A 26,214-nucleotide genomic window follows, 5' to 3' on the forward strand; every position below is an offset into this window, starting at 1 on the left:
AATGTCTGTCTCGGTGTATTACGGCAAGCTTCACGCTCTATGGCAAGAACTTGATCATCATGAACCCTTAATTTCGTGTAGCTGCTGCTCAAAGTGTACAGCAGGTCAATTACATGAAGAAAGACGAGAACAAACCAAGCTCCATGATTTTCTAATGGGTTTGTACAGCGGCTATTATTCATCCTTACGCACCAACATACTCTCGCAGGATCCCTTGCCAAGCCTCGACAGAGCCTATCAACTTGTGACTCAAGAAGAACGAGTGCGGCAAGTAAAGCAAGAACCTGACGAGAAGCAACCTGCCGAGGCACTTGGATTTGTTGTTCGTGCATCATCTACCGGTACGCGTGGCGTCAAGACTTGTTCTCACTGTAAAAAACAGGGCCATGAATTTACAAGCTGTTGGTTCAAGTCTCCCTGCCCACATTGTCAGAAGAAAGGTCATGATCCCACGAAGTGTTTTGAAGTGTTGGATACCCTGAAGGCTGGCAACCCCGCAACAATCGAGGGGGGGCTCGTGCGAATGCTACTGTGGCAGAATCCCCTGCTTCTAATGGGCAGGCCTTCACCACCAAACAGTGGAAGGCAATTGCGGGTCTTTTGGGTAACTCTAATATTCCCGAACATCGTCTAAGTGGTAAGTTCGATGATACTAGTTGGATTATTGACACCGGAGCAACGCATCATGTCACCGGTAATAAAAATTGGTTATTTGACACTCATAGTATTGAATGTCACGTTGGCTTGCCTAATGGTGACAATGTACTCGCAACATTGGCCGGCTCGGTTGTTCTCTCTGATAAAATTACTATCTCCGGAGTTCTTTTTGTTCCTAATTTGAATTGCAATTTAATTTCTGTTTCTCAACTCAGTGATCAATTAAATGTTGTTGTACAATTTAATTCACATATGTGTGCTATACAGGACCGACTGAAGGAGCTGATTGGAACGGGTCTTAGGCGAGACGGACTCTATTATCTTAGCAAACCGGATGTGGTGCAACGTGTGTCTATGGTTGAGGCATCATCAGATGTGGATCTTTGGCATAGAAGAATGGGGCATCCTTCGGAGAAAGTAGTTAAGTTGCTTCCTCAAATTAGTAATAAGAGTAGTTTAATAAAACATTGCGAAGTGTGTTTTCGCGCTCAACATCATAGAGACAAATTCCCTTTAAGTGACAATAAAGCTTCTAGAATTTTTGAAAAAATACATTGTGATTTATGGGGTCCATATAGACATGTTTCGTCATGTGGTGCTCGTTATTTTTTGACTATTGTTGATGATTATTCAAGAGCCGTTTGGATTTATTTGTTGGTTGATAAGACGGAAGTGTTTCAAATGTTTATGGCGTTTGTTTCTATGGTAGATAGACAATTTAATCAAACCATTAAAGTTGTGCAAAGTGATAATGGAACCGAATTTAATTGTTTACATGACTACTTTGTTGCAACTGGTATTATTTTTCAAACCTCGTGTGTAGGGACTCCTCAACAAAATGGGAGGGTAGAGAGAAAACATAAACACATTCTTAATGTTGCTAGAGCTTTGAGATTTCAGGCCAAATTACCTATTTATTTTTGGGGAGAGTGTGTTTTAGCTTCGGCTCATTTGATTAATCGAACTCCTACTCCTATATTACACAATAAAACTCCCTTTGAAATTCTTTTTCATAAATCACCCTCCTTTGATGCTATTCGTACCTTTGGTTGCCTATGTTTTGCTCACAATCAAAGGACTAGGGGAGATAAGTTTGCTAGTAGGAGTCGTAAATGTGTGTTTGTGGGATATCCTTTTGGGAAGAAAGGATGGAAGCTTTATGATCTTGAAACAAAGGAATTTTTTGTCTCTCGTGATGTGAAATTTGTCGAAGAAATGTTCCCTTTTGATAGCCCGGATGAGGTCAATATCGAAGCTAATTTCAGTGATACGGAGGATAATGTTCATGCTGATTTTGCTGTTTTTGACTTGGGATATGTTGAGAACGACACTGTTGAAATTGATGATGTGAATACAAGGTTTGATGGAAGGGAAACAGCCCACTCCGCAGCCACCCCGCGGCATATGGCTGCTGACCGCAGGGGGGCTGCGGAGTCCCCTGCTCCAGCAACTGCTGCCACGGACTTGCAGCAACTAGGCGAGGCAGCTACTGCCCAGCCACAGCAGTCCGGACAGTAGTCTCAGACTCACGCCCCTGCCACGGAACAGCACCACCAGTCCGGGCAGGGCACCACCCACACTCCAGCCACTGCCATGGACCAGCACCACCAGTCCGGGCAGGGCACTTCTCAGGCAGCTTTTCCGGGGCAGCAGGCCCCTCCTGAGTTGGGTCGTGGATTTCGGGAAAAATATTCCTCGGTTTTGCTCCGTGATTTTGTTACACACACCGTTGTTGCTAAGAGTCCGTCTCCTTCTTCCAATCAGACTCCAGGTACTCCGTATCCCCTAGCACATTATATAAATTGTAACACATTTTCTATGAAATATCAGAAATTTATTGCAGCCGTGGTTCAATAAAGATCCGACATCTTTTAGAGAAGCTATGAAGTATGATGGGTGGCGAACGTCGATGAAAGAAGAGATCCAAGCTCTGGAAGATAATGGAACTTGGACTTTGGAGCCTCTTCCTCCTGGTAAGAAAGCTCTAGGTAGTCAATAGGTCTATAAGACCAAGTTTTTGTCTAATGGTGAGGTAGAACGCCTCAAATCTCGTTTGGTTGTGTTTGGCAATCATCAGAAAGCAGGAATTGATTATGATGAGACTTTTGCACCGGTGGCTAAGATGACCACATGGTGACTTAGTCGAGGAGGTCTACATGAAACTTCCTCCTGGGTTTGAAAGTTCAGATCCTAACTTGGTGTGCAGATTGCGCAAGTCTTTGTATGGCTTGAAACAGGCTCCCAGATGTTGGTTTGCTAAGCTTACCAAGGCTTTGAAACGGTATGGTTTTAAACAATCTTACTCTGATTATTCCTTATTTACATACTCTAAGACTAATGTGCAAATTAATGTCTTGGTTTATGTTGATGATATCATTATTTCTGGGAATGATTCCGCTGCACTTACTGTTTTTAAAGCCTATCTTAGTGATTGTTTCAAGATGAAGGACCTTGGTCCTTTAAAATATTTTTTAGGCATCGAAGTTGCACGTAGCTCTGCAGGTTTGTTTCTCTGTCAACGTAAATATACGTTGGATATTATTTCTGAGGCAGGGTTGTTAGGTGCAAAGCCTAGTGGATTTCCAATGGAGCAAAATCACAAATTGGGTACGGCTACCGGTGATCTTCTACCGGACCCTGAGTCGTACCGAAGGCTGGTTGGCCGGCTGATATATCTTGCTATCACTCGGCCTGATCTTGCTTATTCTGTTCATATACTAGCTCAATTTATGCAGGCTCCTCGTACTGAGCATTGGGATGCTGCTTTGAGAGTGGTACGATATTTAAAAGGCACACCGGGTCAGGGAATTCTATTAAGCTCGGCTAGTGACTTGACTTTGGAAGGGTGGTGTGACTCCGATTGGGCGGCTTGCCCTTTGACTCGGCGTTCTCTCACAGGTTGGCTAGTGTTTCTTGGAAAATCTCCTATTTCATGGAAAACGAAAAAGCAACCTACGGTTTCTTTCTCTTCATCTGAGGCCGAATATAGGTCTATGTCTGGTGCTACTTGTGAGCTCAAATGGCTAAAGGCCTTGCTGCTAAGTATGGGCATTCAACATCCAAAAGCAATTAAATTGTTTTGCAACAGTCAGTCTGCTTTGCACATTGCACAGAATCCAGTTTTTCATGAACGAACGAAGCACATCGAGGTTGATTGTAACTTTGTTCGTGATGCGATTAATGAAGGCTTAATTTCTCCATCTCATGTTCCTACGAAGGAACAACTAGCTGATATCTTCACTAAAGCTCTTGGAAAGTCACAGTTTGATTATCTTCTCTCCAAGTTGGGCATTTTGAATCCGCATGCTCCAACTTGAGGGGGGGTATTGAGATATATCACATATTATATTTTAGGAAGATATTTATTCCCTATGTTTATCTTATGTATTCCTTATTATTCTAGGATATCTTATAGTTCTAGGTTAAGGAAATATGTAAGGCTTATATATTGGGGGAGTTGTTTTAATGAAAACTCAAGCAATTCTATTCTAATTCTTCTTGATTCTCTATAATTTCTCATATATAGTATTGCAATCACAGTAATTTCCTCTTATTATGGAGTAATAAATTGTAATGATGATGTCGCATTGATAATTTGATATACTCTGTAGAATAACATTGTCCTCTTTTTCTTTATCTTAACATTGTTAGCTCTATTGTTCTGAATTTCATTTGATTGTTTATTTCTATTTTCTTTTAAACTACGTCCCATATAAACTTATTGGATGGGACACGTGTTGTTCATCCTTGAGAGGGTTACCTACTTACCAATTTGACATTGTATGATATGGTAAAAAGTACTTTAAATCATCTCTGGACAACTTTGTTCACTCTCTTTTTTTTAGGATGTTCATCCGATTCACTGGAGCTTAGCTCCGACTATATCCGGATCCAACTTAGGTAGCACACCTGGCTTATGGTGGGTGAGTCTCTTAACAAAAATTTCTGCATACGGTGCGGCTCGAATCCAAGACCTCCCTTAAACGACATCAAGTTACTTACCACTTGAATGAACTCTTATTGATTTGTTCACTCTATTCATAGCAAAATAGCAACACTTTGTCAAAGGCCACTCTTAAATTAGGGAGTAGCAAAAGAATTGGGCCCTACTCACTTCAGTTTGTTTAGGTAAAGACTAGTGGGCCTACTTTCAAAAGTGACTCATTTTCACTTGTCAAAGACTTTGTTTAGCCTAAAGCTGCGCAATTCATTGAGTGATTAATTATCTAATAAGGTCTTGTTTAGTTCATCTCATTTTTACTTATTTCAGAAAAAATAAGTCCAGATCAGATCAGAAAAAATAAGTTAGATCAGATCATCGTTTATGTGTAATTTTTTATCGTTAAAAAATATCTCTAATTTCGTAATGAAAAAAATTATAAAAATTACATATTAATAAAATACACATTATTATGAAACTAACAAGATCCCACTTGATATATTTTTTACCTTACAGATTATTGTACACTTAAGGTCAAAGATTGGTCAATTCAGAGAATAAGATCAGATCAGATAGGCAAAAATCAAGTGAACTAAACAAGGCCTTAGTTAATAGTTACCACTCATCTTGTGTTTGTTGTTTCACCTAGTCATTTTTAGAGTTCACAACAACATACTCACAACAGTCACAATTCACAACAATGCTTTTATTTGTTTAACATACTACTCTCTTCATTATTTGTAAGGCGCAAGAAATTGACTACACAAAATGTTAAAGTTTGAGTTGGATTGTTATTAATTGCAAGTTTGCAACGTAGTAAATTTTATATTATTCACACAAACTTATTTGAATTGTCACGTCTCTCTTTTTTTGTTCTCAATCAAATAATTACTTATCTTCTTTCAAAAAAAAAAAAAAAAAAATTATTGGCATGCAAGTTTTCAAAAAAAAATAAAAATACATACACATATTCTTTAGTTTTCTAAATTATGGAAGTTTAAGTTTCCTTAAAAAAAACACACATACACATATTTACTTTCATAAGTTATACCGATCTTACCAAATCAAAGTAAAACTTATAATCTTCAGTGGCAGTGATGGACGGTGGTCATTTGGTAAGTGTTCTTTCTTAGCTTCCTATTGAAGATGGAGAGTATGCTCAATTATTTCCTCCCTAAGACAACAGAATGTGCCACCTCACCAAGTTAGTTTTAACTAACTATTCTGGAAGCTTCCTGCTGTGGTTATCCTTAGGCACGAGTTTGTTATGAGTGCTGACATCATTCACCTTGTAATAGTTTGTATATAAGTTTCTATTCTTAGCTCATGCATTTTGTAATGCTCATAATATAATATTTTCCTCTTTCTACTTTCTCAATATAATTCTCTCCTCTTTCTCTCTCTAAACTTCTTGTTAAGCAAGTTTTCTGCAAAATTCAATACCTCCTTAATCTCTATTAATTTAATGTTGTTACGGTTTGAGATTTTATACAAACAAGTTGCAATTAATCAAAAATTAACAATTGAGTTTAATGTAGGTTTAAGTATTAAACCGTAATGTGTTTGATTGTTATGAGTTACGAAGTGTATATGTGAATGTATGTGATGATGGGGTACCTAGGGTTTTGGTCGAACCCACGAGATTTCTTGATAACTCTTGCGCAATTGGCAATGAATCTGTAAATTTTAATTTATTGGGATGACATTGCCGGAATCGGGTTTGATTCGACTTGATCGCCCTTTGTTCAAGATGTCGAATATCATTTTTGATAATCTTCATATGTAAGTTCACTTCGCTGCTTGAATTGGTTTTGTGCCTTAGCTTGTGTCTTTAGGATGAACCATTACTAAATATATTTATATAATCAAAGATATCATATCACTAATAGATAAAGTCGGTCTCGCAGTCAGGCCACGAGACAACAGCACTTGGCATTTTAGTTTTTCGCCAAGTGTCGCACCACGTAGGAAATAAATAGGTATTATTGTGACACATATGATGCTAAGTAAGCGATTTTTTGATAGATTTTTTAAGATAAAATTGTTGTATAGAGTTTTATTATCAATAAAATTCTAATAATTCATATATATATTGGTAGAGGAAAAGATCGGTTGTTGTATAATCACCCTAAAACCAAACAATATTTCTACCTAAACCAACCTAAGACAAGTCTAGCGTAAGTAAAGGATCGTATCCACAGGGAATGGGTAAAGAACACCAAGAATATGAAACGGTTGTAAGCTAATTCGGTCACAAATTGGGTTTTGATTGGTTAACTACTGTATAAAGGAACGCTAGGGGAAACGGGATTCAACACCAACCAAAACCAAGGAATCAACAACAAGGATAAATCATGAGTACACATGGAAGATAAAAAAGGGACTTAACATTGTCTTCTTTCAAAGTCACAACATAAGTAGTCCTTAGATTAAGCACTAACATAACAAGGATTAAGTCTCAAGGATAGGAAGTGGGTTTCTAGCTCGAGTTTGTCTCTCGATCGTTCCGAACTAGTATGAGGCACAAATAATTGGGATTTCTCACCTAATTACCACACTAAAGCATCCTACTCAATGAAACCAAACATCCACAATAATGAAAGTAGCATAATCCAATTGCACAAGAAAGGACTCACCCCAAAACCCCATCTTTCAATGTGAGAAGAGGGATGAATACATGAGCATGAAGTGGCCATCAAAATACACATGCAATAATCAATTCAAGCAAAAACAACCATCAATCCAAGGTAGAACACGAACAATTCCAAGTTAATCAACCATAGTTTGGTTGGGTCTTCACCCAGCCCCTAACTAAGAGACTACTCACTAAACATGGTGAAAATTACTCTAACAATTAACTCTAGGGTTTTCATGAATTCAAATAAACTAGGAAAGAGATAGAACAAGAATGGATTAAACATGCAAGAACAATTAAACAAGATCAAGGGAGAAATTATCAACTCGAAATAATTAAAAACTGAAAATTAAGAGCAAGAGATAGAGGAAAGAGATTACTTAATAAACTTCAAGGTTGAGAAATTGATGAAATTGATGGAACAAACTTCCAATAATTCTTACAAATTATTGAGTTTTTGAGAAACTAAACTAAGGGTGAGGAAAACTATGAACTAATTAAGAGAATAAGTCTAGAAGAGTTCAGGAGGAAGAAGGTCCGTACAAATGAGCCCCCCAAAAGCTGTTTATACCCCCAATTACATAGTAAACTCCGCAATAAAAAGTTCGCAAAACCTATCGGGCGCGGCCTCTCCAAGGCTTAGAGAGGCCGCTCCAAGGACTGGAGAGGCCGCTCCAAGGACTGGAGAGGCCGCTCCAAACTGGGAGACTAAAGGGGCAGAATGCTCCGTAGCAGGGTGGAGAGGGCTCTTCAAAAAGGTGGAGAGGCCGCAGCACAATGTTGGAGAGGCCTCTCCTCATTTCCTCTTTCAAATCTGCCAAGGGAGACAGTAGCTACAGCAACAGGGTGGAGAGGCCTCTCCACTGACCTAGAGAGGTCGCGCCTAAGGAGAGGCCACGCCACTCTTTGGAGAGGCCGCTCCACTGCAGTCTCTTCTTTTTCTTGACTTGGCTTCTTTGCCTTGACTTCTTCCCATCACCTTCTTGCTATTAAACTTGGTTCATCATCCATAGGCTTCACTTGGTCGTCTTTAGGCCTAAAAACTCAACAAAAACACGAACAACCCGTGAAGCATAGGATGCACAAAAATTGTATAATAATGGAGTGGAAGTGAACCAAAACACCGATTTAATCAAGTAAACAAGGTTCAAAGACACCCTAAAACCATACCAAAATACAATTTATCATATATATATACAAAATTAATCATATTTTTTAATAAATATCCTATAAAACTCAATTTATTTCCATCATTTAATTCGTTTTAAAAAGTTCTGTAAAATAAGATCCATCATATCACTAATAAATAAAGCCGGTCTCGCAGCCAGACAACGAGACAGCGACACTTGGCATTTCAGTTTTCCACCAAGTGTCGAGTCACGTAGGCGACAAATCGATATTATTGTGATTAGATTAAATGTCACGTTAGATTAGATTAGATTGGATGGATTTATTTAGGATAAAAAAGTACACATAAAATAATTTATAATTCTTTTGAAAAAAAATTATCTTTTTATTAACAATAGAATTTTACTTATAGCACCGAACCACATACTACCTCCGTTTCATATTTTTTGCAACTTTGGAATATTTTATATCTCACAAATAGTAACCCAAAGTTGCAAAAAAATATGAAACAAAGGTAATAGTAGTTATATGATATGGCCAAGTATCTATAATTTTACATTTAAAAAAAAAATATATAATTATTGATAATAATACAAAACATGACCACAAACAAGTAAACTCTCGAAAATGGGTATTCAGGGCAACGCCCGGGGCACGTACTAGTATACATATAAAGGGGAGTTTTTTCCCAAGATTTTAGAAAACCACCTAGGATTTTGATTATTAAAAAAATATTAGAGCGCCATATAGAATTAGTATGTTTAGAGCGTCACGCATAGGATTATGCATTTATGGCACATGGAATTGTTATGTATGCCCATGTAAGACTAAAATTAAAATTTTAAATTTATTATAAAATTAAAATACTAACTTTTTAAATTGGAAATTTTATCAAAGAAAAAAGAAACAATTTATATTATTTCATATATAAAAAAAATACTATTAAAATTTAAAATAAAATAAAATTCAATATTTTAAAAAATTGGATTAGATAAAAAACAATAATGAAAATATGACAATGGATTATAATAAAATATTTTATAAAAATATGCTAATAAAAAAATGAAATCACGAACAATTAAAAAAAATCAGTTTTTTCTAAAAAAAAAACAGTTTTAAGTTAGATATAAAAAGTAAAAATAAAAATATCATTGAAATTTTTTTAAAAAACACTCATCATTTATTCGTCTAAATTCTATGTTAACAAAATTTATCAAATCTAATAATAAACTTTATTATGAATTATAGGCATTAATTACAATTAAATAAAATATTTGTAATTTCTTTTAAAATTAAATAATTCAAATGTTAAAATAAGCGAATGAGATTTTAAAGTTTAAATTAATTAAATATAAATTATTATCTTTTTACATTAGGAATTTTATCTAAATATATAGCGAATGAGAGAAAATTTACAATTTATTTTAAAATAAATAAAATAATATTATTAAATGATAATGTGATATAATACATACAACAAATAAATAAAGTATCAAATTTTATCACAAACATACTAAAAAATTATAAGTTGTAAAAAAAAAGTACAAACAGTGCATCGCACGGGCTTTATCTAGTATATATATTGAATTTAAGCTTGTGTAATTCATCGATATTATTGTTGAAAAAAAAATAATTAAAAACAAATAATATTATAATTACTTTTATATTAACAAATTATGTGATATAATTTATAAAATAACAAATTACGTGTGACTAGTTAACTCATATAATTATTTGTATTGCATATATATTGCACATAGCTAACTCATATAATTATTTGTATTGTTACATTATTTAAAATTTGCATATTTAATTATCATTGATTTGTAACAATTCCAGTCGCCCAAAAAATTAGTATAACATCACATCCCTCAATTATGATACAATCAATATGCATTTGTCGTGCTATCTCATGCATCATACAATGGTTTTTGAGTTTGTGCTTACTTTGAAGAGCCTTTAGATGTTAATGAAACCTACTCATCATATAAAACAAAATTCGTTCTAATTAGATATGAGAAATAGATTAAGTTGTAGTATGAATGGAATTAGATATTTAATACCGCTTTGAAAAAGTATAACATAGGCGCATCATGTTGACTGTAACATCTGTGTGGTTAATTCATTATATATCATAGGGATATTAGAAACATCTTGTTGACTGTAAACATCCGTATGGGTGATTTATGGGTCATCAGTCACAAGATAATTGTGTTGCTGAGGCCTAATTGTGTCGTCGACGTATTCAGGATTAAAAGATTACACAACTACTTTCCTATCCATTTCAACATTGTTGTATTTTGTAACATGAGAAAATGTGGTTCTTTTTCGTTCCTTGCATTGTCACTAAATGGAAAAGTTTGTTATATAAAATTACTCTGTATATTTGTTAATCAAAATTTAATTTATTTAATCTTACCTTTATATATTGTTAGTCAAGAGTTTCTTAATTATATCGCTTGTTCACTATATAATAATAATAATAATAATAATAATAATAATAATAATAATAATAATAATAATAATAATAATAATAAGTAAAGTAATAAATAAACTTTTTCATCAAACAAATAATAAAATAAATATACGTATAGAATCAATAATATACTCAATACTAATATATTACCTATCTCCCATCCAAACAACAGAGTATTCGTTGCCTAAACATGTTGTTCGCTTATCCACTTCCTTGTAACAATACTATGCATAACTACTTTCGTATGGATTTGACGCATTAGTTACATATATTGTCAAATTTGTCGGGAGTTTTCAAAACATGCTACCGGCAAAACAGGCATCAACAATTCAACAAAGATCAATTGTAAAATTTGTATTAAATTTAATAATAAATAATTATTAGGTTTTAATAAAATAATAATAAATTAAACAGACATTAATTACCATTGTGTTAAAAGTATAAGGAGGAATTTTTAGCCTTAATGATCACCTCCTACAATAATTATATTATTTCATCTTTCATTATTGTAGGAGGTGATCATTAAGGCTAAAAACTCCACCACCTTCTCTCCACCCACCTTCACCCTATTTCATCACCTTCTTGTAGCCTAACCAACCACCTCCCATACACTCCTTAACCACGACCCTCTAGCCACCTTTTCGGCCACCGTCAAATCATCTCTTTTTTTTATCAGCATGACAAACCACCTACCACCTTTGTAAAACTACCATAACCACTGTCTTTTATCTCTTTCTTTCTCTAACACGAGCATCACACCTTATCTCTATCTTTCTTCTCGGTTGGCCACATCGACCCCGGTGTGAGAGAAGAGTTTATCTTTTTTTAAAAAAAAAATGAATGGAATTGTGATACATGTGATTAGTAAGCGATTGACCTGGTCATTTAAGATTAAGGACCGTTTTGGAAATAATTCCCCAAAGTTGGGTCCACTGTGGGATAATTAAAAGATGGGACTGTTTTTTGCGGATGACTTAGCCTAAAGTTGGGATCATTAAAATCAATTTTTCTTTTCTCTTGCCATACGGAGTATATCATTTGCAAGAGAGGTAGTATTGCGCATAGGCCCTATGCCTTTCGCATATAAATAAGATGACATTTTTGTAAATAATGGGAACCTGAGAAAAAATATTGGTGGAAAATATGATGGCAAAAAGTATCACTACATACATAATAGTACACAAAAAGTACTATTCAAATAACTTATAATGGTACATTATATATGCATAATAGTACACAAAAGTGTACTATTGTACTATTAAGATAGAAAAAATGTACCATCGAACCCCAAATTTCCCCCCTATACACATGCGAAATACATTAGCTCTATGCGTCTAGATGCACTCTTATAATTGCAATAACGTTCATTTTTTATGTTATTTTTTAGGGAGGGTTCGTTCATTTTCATATGTTTATAAAAAGAAAATTGATTTGATGTTATGAATTAATTAGTGCTTGTCATTCTAATTAAGGCTATAGATTACTTACATTGATCTATAGGTTATTATCACAATCAATATCAAACGATGTTGTCAACTGACATATATGTCAATGAGGCTATCAAGTATGTTCACATGAAGGACATGTTTTCTTCAACTTGTTTTAAATACTTATTCTTTAATAAATTCAGATCAGAACATATTATACCAGAAATATTCAGATTAGATTTTTTAATTATCATTTACTTATTACTAAATATCATTAATTGCGTATTACAAAAATTTATCAAAATTACATATATCACTCACCTTCCTTTTCATGTTCTGTTTGTTAACTAATTGATAGTGACTACCAAATTTGTTATCACTCATCTTCCTTGGTTGTTTAATTTGGTGTACGTGTACATATATCACATTCTCACCTATAAATGAAATACTACGTATAAATTAAATCTAAATGCTAGATTTAAGTACCCAAAACTCAATATTGTATTTATTAATACATTGCTGCAATATACAGAGTACAATACTACGTAATTTTTGGATTGTAATGTGACAATGCTATTTTTAACATTGTTGAAATAAATTAGACATTTACATTGGTCTTTTTTATTTTATTTTTTTATCCCTTATCTCCATCTGAATCAAGAGCTTTTAATACCCGACATCATGCTTCTTGGCTGATTTATCCTATATAGGTAAACAAGTAAGCTTACCTAATTTAGCTAACTTGAATAATATTGTTAATTGAGTAGTCAAACATATTTCTAGAATAGCAAAGGAAATATAATATTGTACCTTAATTTATTTGCACCACAAAAGTAATTGAGTATAATCTACCTAATAACCCAACATTACCATATCTATATTAGTGTATATTTAATTTAACGGATACTTTATTATCTTTGGTTTATTTTATGGATATATCATTTTGTAAATAGATAAATACGCAAATATTATTTAGCTATCTTGAATAATACAAAATATATTGTTAATTGACTAGTCAAAGAAACAAATATTTTTAGAAATGGAGTATCATATTACGAAGTATATATTTTTTATGAATTTTTTTTAAGGAATACTTGTTAAAATACATTTGTAAAATAAAAAATAAATAAATAAATAAAAAGTATATGAATATACATTGACAGCAGGGGTTGATCTATGTTCAAGGTAATTGGGTCAATTAACCTACTTATTTATGTAAAAAAAAAATGTTATTATAAATATTTGAAAGATGAAGAAATAACAAATTATTTAACATTAAATTATTAAATATGAGTAAAGTGATATAAAATTATGATTTATCTATCAATACCAATAATTAAATGTGTCAATAATTTGCAATATAATATATACATAGTATAGTTTTATGTAATTTGTTAATTTAAAAATAATTAAAGAATAATGAACATTAAACAGAATATTAAAAGAATTACTAGATACCTATGATTATTGTAACTGTTTGAACCGGCAACTAACAAAGCTTATTTTGTTGTCTTATAATCATTGTTGAAAATTGTGTCTTGATTTTCTTTTTTCACTCTTATTCCATCCATTTCTAAATTAAAGTAGATGGTTGATAATAATTATAAAATTAACATACACTTAAAAAGACCCATATTTGTTTAATTTTGAGAGACTAATGTATACATTTGTAGAGTTTTGTATCACCCTTTACTCCCTTTTATATATTAGTGACCATTTGTCATGGTTAATGAGTTAAGATATTATATTAAAATCAATCATAGTCTCTTATCATTTCTCTTATGATGACAACGAACGAACATGGACAAAAGATAAATAAACTAAGATATCACCATTAAATTACTTATTATATTTGATTTCGTGCATATGTTACTTAAGAAAGCTATAAATAAAGAATTCTAAACTGACTAAAAGAACTTGGACTAATAATGCATGTTGCATGCAATATGATTAGAGAGAATGTAGTATATTAATTAGAAATTTTATTTCGAATAAATATTCACCAAAAATAAAACACCTGAGACAAGAGCTAACAATTAAATAACATGCATCACAAATTATATACTCCGCCGGTCCTCCCCATTAAACTACAATATTCAATTTGATTGTTACAAATAATAATTAAAATGCATCACAATTGGTAATTAATACTACGTTTAATGATTAAAATATACTATGTTGTATGGTGTGATTAATGATAGGAAAAAGATATATACAACACTAAGGTGAGACTGGTTTTAGCAGAAGACCTAAAGTTGGGTTTGAGATAATTTAAAAAACATGAGATTGATGGGAATATGAATTTAGTAGTCACTATCGTTGAGTTGAAAAAAAAACATGAAAAGTTGAAATTCTTATCCTCTTTCCTAGGTCTCCCTAAGTAATTAAATTTCACCAATTTGTGAAAAATTCCCATGAATATATCAATCTAACAACACATAAAAACAATTAATTCCCAAAGATTTCAACTTTTCATGTTTTTTTTTCAACTAGACGATAGTGACTACCAAATTCGTTATCACTCATTTTCTTTGTTGTTTTACTAAGTCATCTTCAATTTGGTGTACATATATCACATTATCACCTAAAAATGAAACTTAAATTAAATCTAGATGCTAGATTTAAGTATCCAAAACTCAATATTGTTATTTGTTAATACATACATCATTGTAATATACAAAGTATTATGTAATGTTTGGATTAAAATGTGACAATGCTATTTCAAACATTGTTTAAATAGACTTTTACATTGGCCTTTTTATCCCATAGCTTATCTCCATCTGAACCAAGAGCCCTCAATACCCCGACATCATGCTTCTTGGCTGATTTATCCTATATCATAAAAGATAAAACCATGAGCTTTCAACATCCCATAAAAAGTTTGAAATTCTCACTAGTCACAAACATTCATGTCTTTCAAACTTTGTAAAATAAATGAAAAATGACCAAGGAATATTCTTATCATTATTATTTCTCATTCATCAACATATCATTGTACATATATAGGTAGTAGGTACATCGATAGTATCTCTCATTCATCAACATATCATTGTACATATATAGGTAGCAGGTACACCGATAGTATAGATTTATACATATTTGTAATATAATTTTGATCATACACAAGTATATATCAGAATCTATAACTATAACTAAAATAAAAATCGCTTACATCACCACTGTACACATGTCAATTTCTCATGAAAAATTTTCCTTCCAAAATTGCTTATGACATCATTTTTATCATATTTTTTTCCTTCCAAATTCAATATTAGGAAAATAATTTTTAATAAATAAATTAAAGTGTGAACATCAATTAACCAAAAGCATATTAATGATATTTCTCTTTCCAAAAACCCACATTTTGTGAATTAATTATTTTATAATTACATTGAATTTTTTATTCTAATTCGTACATCGCACGAGTGCTAATCTAGTTATACATACTTAACCACGAAACCGTTCTTCGTTCCCAAACAAGAACTAGAAATTTGAAGTCAATAACCTTTAAGTTGATTAATAAATGAAAAGAAGAAAAGCGAGGAACATTTATAGGCCTTAGAATTTGCGTTACACCATGGAAAATGTGTCGGATTTGATTTGATAATACGGACTAGTTGGAATTAATGAACTTAAATTGCATTTGGCGGGAAGTAAGGAGAGGTGTAGCGTAGGAGAGGAGAGACCCAATGTTAATGTAAGTGGGGTAACTTTAACTTGTGCATGTAATTTTGCATGGCCTCTTGATTAATGGTAATATGTAATTTTGCATGGCCTCTTGATTAATGGTAATGGACCCCTAGCTTATTATTTTCTTCTTAAACTTAGAGGAATCTTTGAAAATATTAAACACAAGTACTTTTAACTTTTAAGGGCTACCCTTATTTTAAGGAATGTCATGCCTTTATAAAGCCAATAATCCTTGTAAGAGGCCCTATTTGTTGCTTGCTTAGAGTTTACGAGAATACATGTTAACATGTATATACAAAGAGCCCAATGCATTCCCTATTAACTCCAAATCGTTGAGCTTGAATATAAAACTAGTGGATATATCAAAGGATTTGTTTACGATCAGAGCGAGTGAAGCTATATAAAGTATACCTCTATTCTTAAATACGTATAACACTTGTATTTGTGCATAATTTTAGAAGATTAGGTGTGTTGTACATGAAAAGTGATACATTATTGTGTAAATAGGCCTTTTTTTTTTAGAGAAAAGTGTAAATAGGGCTTGAGTAAAGAGAAGCAACAACAAAATAATGTTCCATTGCCAAATAAAAATTGAAGCAATTTGCAAGTAATGGTCAAGAGAAGCAAATGTTGAGCATTAAAGATAAGAGGGACTTATTAACTTGTTTTTACAATTAATTAAAAATTAGATTAAGATTGGAGGGGATAATAAGTATTTAGAGGGAGCAATTAACTCTTTTACGAGTAATTGCTACAATATAGTACTATTTTATTCCTGTATAAATAAAATATAAATTATACAAAGCAATGAGTGAATGCTTTCGATAATTAACACTGAAACGAGTAAAAGAAATCTATATCTATATCTATACTCTATACTTAGTTAGTATTTAAAAACACAAACCATCATCTTCATCAGGCCACGTGTAAATTACATTTTTCACCAATGACACATGTCATCTCATTTAACCTTTCTCGTATTAAAAAAAAATACACTAACTTTAATTCAATACATAAATGAATGTTTGGTTCACTTTCCCCCAACTTAGGGCCTGTTCATATTTACTTAATTTCAGTTCAGTTCAGTTCAGTTCAGCTCCAATCAGTTCAGTTCAGTTCAGTTCAACTCTTAATTTCCCTCTCACATAAAATATTCATTTCAGCTCAATTCAGTTCAGTTCAGTTCAGTTCAGTTCCAATCAGTTCAGTTCAGTTCAGTTCAGCTCCAATCAGTTCAGTTCAGTTCAGTTCAGTTCAGCTCAATTCAGTAAATATGAACAGGCCCTTAGTATCTCCTACAATTACATTCAATTTTCACCCCTTTTTATCTTTTATAAACTATTCATTTTTCAATGAAAAATATATTATAAAATTAAAAATTATATTATATACCTATAAATAATCCGTGCATTGCACGGGCCAGAAGGCTAGTTGAAATTAACATATTTAACGTTGTATTTTCTTTTAAATTTACTTCCCCTTTTTATAAAAATCTCTCATAAAAATTAATCCAATGAAGCAATTAAATTGAGACTAGAAGAGTAATGTAAAACGACTGAAGTACTACGTATTTTAATTTGGCATATTGTCTCAAGACACTTAGAAGTAGAGGTGTCAAACCCGAACCGACCCGAAAAAAATTATCCGTTTTGAACTGTAACCGATCCGATTTGATCCGAGAAATTCAAGACCCAAACCCGATCTGTAACCGAACCGAACTCAACCCGAATCCGAACTTGACCCGATCTGAACTTAATCCGGCACCGATTTGATCCGACCTGAACTCAACCCGAATCCGATTTGACCCGACCTGAACTCAAACCGAACCGATTTGACCCGACTCGAGCTCAACCCGATCCGAAATTGACCCGACAAATAACCGATCAGATCCGATCTGTTTTGACCCGAACTGATATTAACCCGATCCGATTTTAACTCGATTTGATTTTTACCCGATCCGAATTTAACCCGACCATAATTGATTATTGACCTTTTTATTCAAGTTCTTATACTATATATTTACTAATTATTAATAAGTTAACTTTTTTACTACAAAGAAATAGTTTGGAGTCTTAAGTTTACTACAAACCCATCACGTGAGACAATCTGACTAAAAAGTAGGCGGGGTCCATATAAAGAGCTTTCTCTTCCCCTCTCTCCTTTTTTCTCTCTCTACCATGTGTTTTTAGAATATTTTAATCGTTGTTATGTATTTACAAATACATAACATTCCTTCATTACTACTTCCTCTACAACTGTGCATTATCCTAGAATTATAGGCATTATACATCGTACGGTTATACACACACTACGTACATATGCAATAATTTATGCTCAAATAAAAAGAATGTACATAGTAACAATTAACTATCACTATGTATAATGTCAAGTTTTTAATATAAAAATTGAATTAGTAATAAAGTAATTCTAACAACTCTAACAAATATCTTATACAAATTGAATTAGTAATAAACTAAACTAATAGTACAGAACTCATAACCTCGCAAGATTGTACAATTAATGAAGAGTTGTAACCTTGTAATAACCTTAAAAAATTGATATTCTATTTTGTATATATCACCATATGTAACTATTATTACTCATCAATATATCACTAGCTCGGTCTCACTTATATAGGTATGATAAGTTATCGATAATTATTCAATCTCAATTTTTCTTTAAGATAAAAATTATACATAACTTGATCAAATGAGAAAACTAAAACTTCATGCTTCATAATTAATAATCATATTGAACCAATAATAAGGTAAAAACTCAATAATATATCTAGATTAAAAATAACCTTATTTGGATATGAATTTGGTCAGCTCGACCAAAATCCAGCCAAACACAAAAAGGAATTGAATCGAAACTGACCATTTAATGAATCAACGGATTAACCTTATCTTAATCAAACCGAACTTGACCGAACCGAAATCATCTGAACCGAAATCAACCCGACCCAAATTCATCCGACCCGAAGTTATCCGGTTAAACCCGTTTTAAACCCGATCCAAATTTATCCGAACCGAAAGTGAACCGATCTGGAGTTGACCCGACCCATATCCGACCCGGACTCGATAGACCATGACCTGAATTTGACCCGACCCGAATTTGACCCGATCCGACCCGATCCGAGTTAAAAGGATAATTTTGATCCGAACATATCCGACCCGAGCAGACCCGACCCGAACAGATCCGACCCAAACTCCATCCGGTTATCCGAATTGACACCTCTACTTAGAAGTGCCTAGTACAGCCATACTGCCTTAAGCACAGCATAAAAAATCAAGTACGTGACATTCCGAAACTACCCTTATCCATTTCGTCCACATTTCCCGCTCAAAACCAGCAATAATAAAATAAAAATAGAGAGATTATCATCTCATAAAATAACGACAATGTTTATGATTCATCATATTTCTGTAGGTCCCCCTCTTACTTTATACTACCCATCTGTCATCCATTAAACCCATCCTCTACCCCTTCAATTCTTTCACATTTTCATAAATTTAATCTCACACTATTTTCTCAATTATTATTCAAATTCATTTTCATTTATTTATATCCCATTTTTTCCCTTCAAAAATTACCCAATATAAATACCTTCTCTTTGTCTCACTCACTCTCACTCTTCACTCCCCACTTCCTCCTCCTCCTCACCTCACAATGCTCCGCCTAATCTCACTCTCTCTCCTCCTCCTCTTCACCTCCCAACCAGCCTTCTCTTGGCGCCCTTGGCCCAATGCCGATCTCAACATCAGCCGTAGTCATCAAACTACAGCTGATTTAGAGTTCGGCCCCTCGAAAAAATTCGAGGGGTCATCCGAGTTTGTAGACCTTAAGTACCATATGGGGCCGGTAATGACTACCAACATCACCGTCCACATTATCTGGTACGGCAAATGGCAGCCATCCCAAAAGCGGATAATCCGAGAGTTTATAAACTCGATCTCAGATGAGTCCGTCCCACCACCCTCGGTCTCGGGGTGGTGGAAGACGGTTCAGCTATACACCGATCAAACCGGGTCCAATATTTCTAGAACCGTCCGAATTGGTTCGGAGAAGAACGACAGATTTTACTCACACGGTAAATCACTGACTCGGTTATCAGTTCAGTCGGTAATAAAATCATTTATTACCGCGAGAACTAAACCTCTACCAATCACACCAAAGAACGGGATTTACCTCTTGCTGACGTCACCTGACGTCTACGTTCAGGATTTCTGTCAGCAAGTGTGTGGGTTTCACTATTTTACTTTCCCCTCAATCGTAGGGTATACTTTACCCTACGCTTGGGTGGGCAACAGCGCGAAGCTGTGCCCGGGGGTGTGTGCGTACCCGTTTGCGGTACCCACGTACATTCCCGGGCTTAAAGTGGTTAAAAGCCCCAATGGAGACGTTGGCGTCGAGGGGATGATAAGTGTCATTGCTCACGAGATAGCGGAGTTGGTAACCAACCCGCTTGTCAATGCTTGGTATGCGGGGCCTGACCCAATTGCGCCTGTGGAAATTGCGGATCTTTGTGAAGGGATTTATGGGACAGGAGGTGGTGGGTCCTATACTGGACAAATGTTGGAGGGTCGAGATGGTGCCACGTTTAATGTGAATGGAATTCGACGGCGGTTTTTGATTCAGTGGGTTTGGAACCATGTCGTCAATTATTGTACTGGACCCAACGCCCTTGACCACTGAGTAGTACTACTAGTACTAGTTTGGTAATTTTTATTTTATTTTTTTAAATGTGATTTTTGGGTGTTTTTGGGTTAGATTTTGGACCATTAGTTTGGGTAGATTTTTTTTTTTTTTTTTTTGGAGGGAAGTTTGATGAAAAAGAAAAAAAGTGTATGGTATTGTAGTTGTATGTATACTATCTTTTGTATACCATAAGAAAAATAAGATATTGGTAATTTAGTAAATTCAGGTTATATTTATATAATTGGTGTAATTTTATGGTCTTATGAAATGACAAAAATTATAGTCCAAAAATATGGCCACAGTAAATAGCAAAATATTATTATGAGCATTCATGTTTGATTCAAAGACTCAATAATTTGTTAAAGGTGTAGCAATGGGTTCAACTGTTCAAGCCGTTCTATATACTTTTTTGGCTTGCTTTTGTGACATAATCCATGAGACCATGAATAACTGAAGGTGTGTATACAAATATACAATCATAGATTGACTTAAATACCCAATTTTATTTTTACTTTTTTATTATTTTTTTCAAAAGTAAAGAAAAGGATCATGATCGAACCTCAACCCTCACGATTTTTTTGTTATGATATTTGCGACTCAATTTTAAGTATACCTCTTTAATTACTCAACCAAGTGTACTCTTCTATATTTTTTACTCCTGTTCTCTTTAAGTTAGAATTGTGTTCGTTCCAAGAAGTTTTGCTGGATAACTCGCATCGGGTTGCCCAATGTGAGGTTTTAGCTAGATGAAGTCTTCTACCTACAACGTTAATAAGAGCGGGATGTAGTTGTTGCATATTCGTAGTAAATTAAAATGGAGAGAGTACTAGATTGAATAACTACATAAGCAAATGAGTACATCGTCCGATCATCAATTGTATTTGATCAATTAATTATCAACGAATTCAATGAATGATTAGATGCTTTTTACTTATTGAATTGGTTTTTAATTGATAAAACTATTTCTATACTTGTCAATTTACTAATCATTTTCACTAATTAATTAAAGCTCGATATCTTAAAATTAATTAATCGTTATGCATCTCGACAAGCACTATTACCAATTACGAGAACCATTGTTACAAGCATATGATGAAGGCAAAACTACAGTGGGTCTCCATGAGTTATTATTATTACTGATACGGTGGATTGGTGTAAATGTTGTACGTGCCTAATACCTATGTTCAATTATTCCACCATTAACTTCTACTTCTCTGATTTCTTCCATATTTTTTTTTATTGGGATTGTGACTACTGCAATTTATGGTTGCTGCAGTATTTCTTTTCCCCTTTATTTTTCATAATGTATAAACGTAGGTATTAATTGATGATACCTCTAGCTAGGAATACAATTTAAGTTTTACTCAACATATTAATCTTGTTAATTAGGCTTGCAAGCAACTTCATTAAAAAACATGATATATATGAGAATTAGTCAATTATGTTAAAGTATGAAGAGATGAAAGTTAATAGATAGCAAAATCTAAAGGCTTTTATATGTTCAACGTGGAGCTAAGAAATATTCTATTACTCGTAATTATTTATAATTTTAAAACCGTTCAATCTTGTACTCGTATTGATAAGAGTAAAAAAAAAAAAGGTTTCAATCTTTGGTCTAGGAACAAATTAAATTTGAATGATCATTTTTTATATTTAATTTTTAGTGAGAGAATGTATGTCCAAACTTTAATATTATTCAAAAAATTAAAATCATTAAATATTTATGGTTTGAACATGGGAATACGTTATTGTCATTTGAAACAACAATGACAGTTTAGGACTGAGTATGGGCAATGGAAACACGAAGACGAAGTGCAAGACAAGGAATTCTTCCTCTTTCCTTAATTGCATGCCATTACATGGTCCCTATGTTTTATGCAACACTCACATTTCACACTTTTTTCTGCTCTTCTTGCAGATTATTGACTCCTTGATATTAAACAATAAACACCTCTTTTTCTAGTTTCTGCAGTTTATGTATGTACCACTACAAGTCTACAACTATCAACTACCAACTACACTCTCCTATAAGCTAAGCTAAGTTGTGTTCGACAAAATTAGACGTTTTACGAGTACATATATTAGCCTACTAGTAGAAAGTGATATAATTCAAGTAGCTCTCTAGTCTTTGTAATATTGTTATATGTTGTTGAGTACGGAGTAATAGATTCAATTTGGCAAGTCGGTAAATTTGTAGGATTTGATCTTTTTACTTTATTAAAATAAGTTTAATTACCCCCCCCCCCCCAAAAAAAATGCATAAAAACAAGCTAATAAAATCGAGGGATAGTACTCCATCTGTCCCAAAATAATTGAAACGTTTTTTTTTCACTATTCATGTATTAAACCATAATTTTATACTAGCATAATAAAAATATATTTTATCATAAAATATATTTTTAGATGGGTATTAATATAAAGTTTCATAATATTATTTTTAAATTAATTTTTTATAGTTAATTATATAAAAAATAAAATCAAAATAGACATGTGTGCAAAGTTAACTATGTCAAATATTTTGAGACATGTAAAGTATACATTTTAATTATTCTTAAAAGTTTAAACCCGTAAATATCGTCTTTGTAATAAAATCATGATTGCTTTTATCCTTTTAGTCTAATCGATGGTACTGAAGTAAAATGATGTCTATGGAATCTTATGATGATTTACAACAGTTTAAGGATAATCTTGAGAATCGATTTATGAGAGATGGGATTAACCACCATAATTATTGAATTGTTCAATTGAGATATACTATGCAATAATTTATCAGTATTAAATAATTACATTAGCAAATTTGATTAGTGTAGGAGATTACATAATTATATTAGCTAGGAATTTAGGATAAAGAGATTTAAACCCAATTAACGGAGTAATTAAAGTTATTTAACACAATTTTGAAAGTAATTTAGCAAACACCCTTGTGAAATTTTAATATGGACTATTGGTAACGTACTTGTTGCGCTATTAGCAGGATGAATAGTCGTATTTCTGTAAAAACTTTGACTAAAATGACACATTCACCGAATCAAAGCAATGTGACAAAAGCTACGTCGTTTCTACCAAATAGTGCTGCTTTATGTTTGGCATAATGTTAATCTCAATGTCATTATTTTCCCAAATTCGCTTTCATTTAGGTGACACTATAAACTTTATTGGGATTTGAGCTTGTAAGCTTATGATGTACGAGTACTAAAGTAAATTAACTTTTGCTTTTCATTGTTTTTAATTTTAATCATTTTTACCCCTTTTACTTTTATTCCTTTTAAAGTTTTGATAACCAAAATTCTGAATCATCTTTTAGGAAATCTTTATGTCAATGAAATGACTCCCAAATTTGAATTCTTCACACATTACAATGCATGCAAATGCAAATGCTATTGCTTTCCATTGGTTGTTCAATGCATGTACGTACTCTTGCGTTTTTAAAGCATCAAATAATCAAATGTGGGTGTTTTGATTGTTTCAATCTTTCGTATACGAATTTATTGGTAAATTTTTAATTTCCACTTGCACCCTACCCTAACTGCTCTTGCTACTAATTTTCATCTCATCAATAACTAGTGTGCTCTAACTCTCTAAGTACAACACATTTACACATGTATATATAGTAAACGTAGCAGCAAACATGATAAGTGATTGTACACATACAAGTGGCTAAATTAGCAAATGTTCCCCTAAGTTATAAAGGATACGGAGTACAGAGTACTAATTTTGACACACTATAGACACATAAAAAGGAAAAGGAAGTAATATACTTTAAGATTGAGAAAAGATTAAAAAAAAAAATATTATCCCACACAGATAAATCACAAAATTTTGCCTAACTCTCAAAAAATTAAAGATTTTGCTATTGATTAACATTAAATAATAAGGAGAGTGTGTATATATACTCTTATTGACATACAATGTACAAATGATCAATTGGGATATGAATCTATGATGACTATTAATTATTTTTACCAAAGCGGCTTAAAGAAAAGGCCCAATATGATCGCTAATCAAGGTGAAAAATCTAGGGCCCCCAAGGTGTTAATTATCACCATTTACAGCTCATAGCATTGACCCATATACATATTTTTTAGGAATCATCATTAAGACAAAAGGCTTTCTTTTTTTTTTTTTTTTCCCTTTGAACAATTTGTTTCATTAATGCGGTAAAGCAAAAGGCCAAAAAGTAGCCATATTCAGTAAATTACCGTATAAACAAAGACTCTATATGCACATATAGTCAATTAATCACGTTTGACTACATATAATGCATTTTGGTGCCATTATATATGCCCGCCCAAAATATCTTGGCAATATAAGTCCATGAGATATACTGATATACCAGGCTCAATTATAATTACTTCTTTCATTATGTTAGTCCATGATTTATTTAGTACGACTTTACAGAGAAAGACCCCCAAACTTTTTATTTGTCCCGATCATCTATATATGGAGCATATATATATATATGTAGCTGCCTATCCGAGGATGTAGGTGCAGCCGCGTAGGGTATTATATTAGCTAAAAAAAACGTATAGATGTGCATAAGCGTGTGCATGGGTTAGAAGTAGTGGAAGCCCCATTAAGGGAGCAACCAAATGATGCTTTTGGAAGGAGAACAAACCGCCATCATTGAAATATGTTCTCATATACTTTTTTTAGTAATAAGATACTAAGAGTTTATATACATGCTTCATCAAATAAACAAAAGCTAAAGAGTTGGGAGCGGCGCCTCATCAGTGAATTGTCGTTGACATATTTGGCTACTCTTTGTACGTATAATCATAATTTACTCCATTAAGTTTGTTTTTTTAGTTCATTTCTTTGTGTCTTTTACTTTCTACCTTACTTCTAGTGTAAAATATACCAAATACGTTAATTTGGTTGCACGCGTGGGATTTATTTATACACTATAATCAATGATCGTTTTTTTTTTATGTTGCTACTACTACGCATATAAATTTATTGAATTTTTTTTTGAGCAAAATATAAATTTATTGAATTATGGAGAATATACTTATATATATGCTCCCAAAGATCTATAAGATTCACTTATTTAGTCCGTATAAATATTCAATTATATAATTAATTTATGAAAAGGTCAAATAAAGTTTGTATTATGATGCACCCGATAACAGTACACCTAGATGATCAAGTCTTTAATTTTGATAGAGTTCTAAAGCCTTATAGAACAAGTTTTAATTACTCCGTAATATCGAAAGGCCTTCACACCTTGTCACCTTGACTCAAGCTTTAGTCCATTGATACTTAAGGGGTTTTTGCAATGGTCTTCTAACCGACTATTAACGTGGTGTTATTAATTTGATACATAGTTATTGTTATTGCTATTTTGTAAATTCAAACACGACACTTTTGTAACAATTTATTCCAAACATCCTTTATTTTCTCCATTGCGTCCCTAGGAACTTAGCTCTTACAATCGAAAAATAATTGTTTACAAGACTGATACTCTTTCCGCTAAAGCTAAAGATCGAAACAACTATGCAGTCGTTCATATGGGTCGGAGTACATGCTACTAATTTGCAACTTGCATATAGAAGTAATCGGAGGT

At 33.0% G+C, this 26,214-nt stretch overlaps 1 pseudogene; it reads left to right on the plus strand.

Moving 5' to 3' along the window:
• The first annotated feature begins 19,567 nt into the window (after positions 1-19,567).
• LOC145564521 (protein EXORDIUM-like 3 pseudogene) lies at positions 19,568-20,892 on the plus strand (annotated as a pseudogene).
• The last annotated feature ends 5,322 nt before the right edge of the window (positions 20,893-26,214 follow it).

This window comes from Chenopodium album, chromosome 10 (genome assembly GCF_948465745.1).
Source record: "Chenopodium album chromosome 10, dcCheAlbu1.1, whole genome shotgun sequence".
Classification (NCBI taxonomy): domain Eukaryota; kingdom Viridiplantae; phylum Streptophyta; class Magnoliopsida; order Caryophyllales; family Amaranthaceae; genus Chenopodium; species Chenopodium album.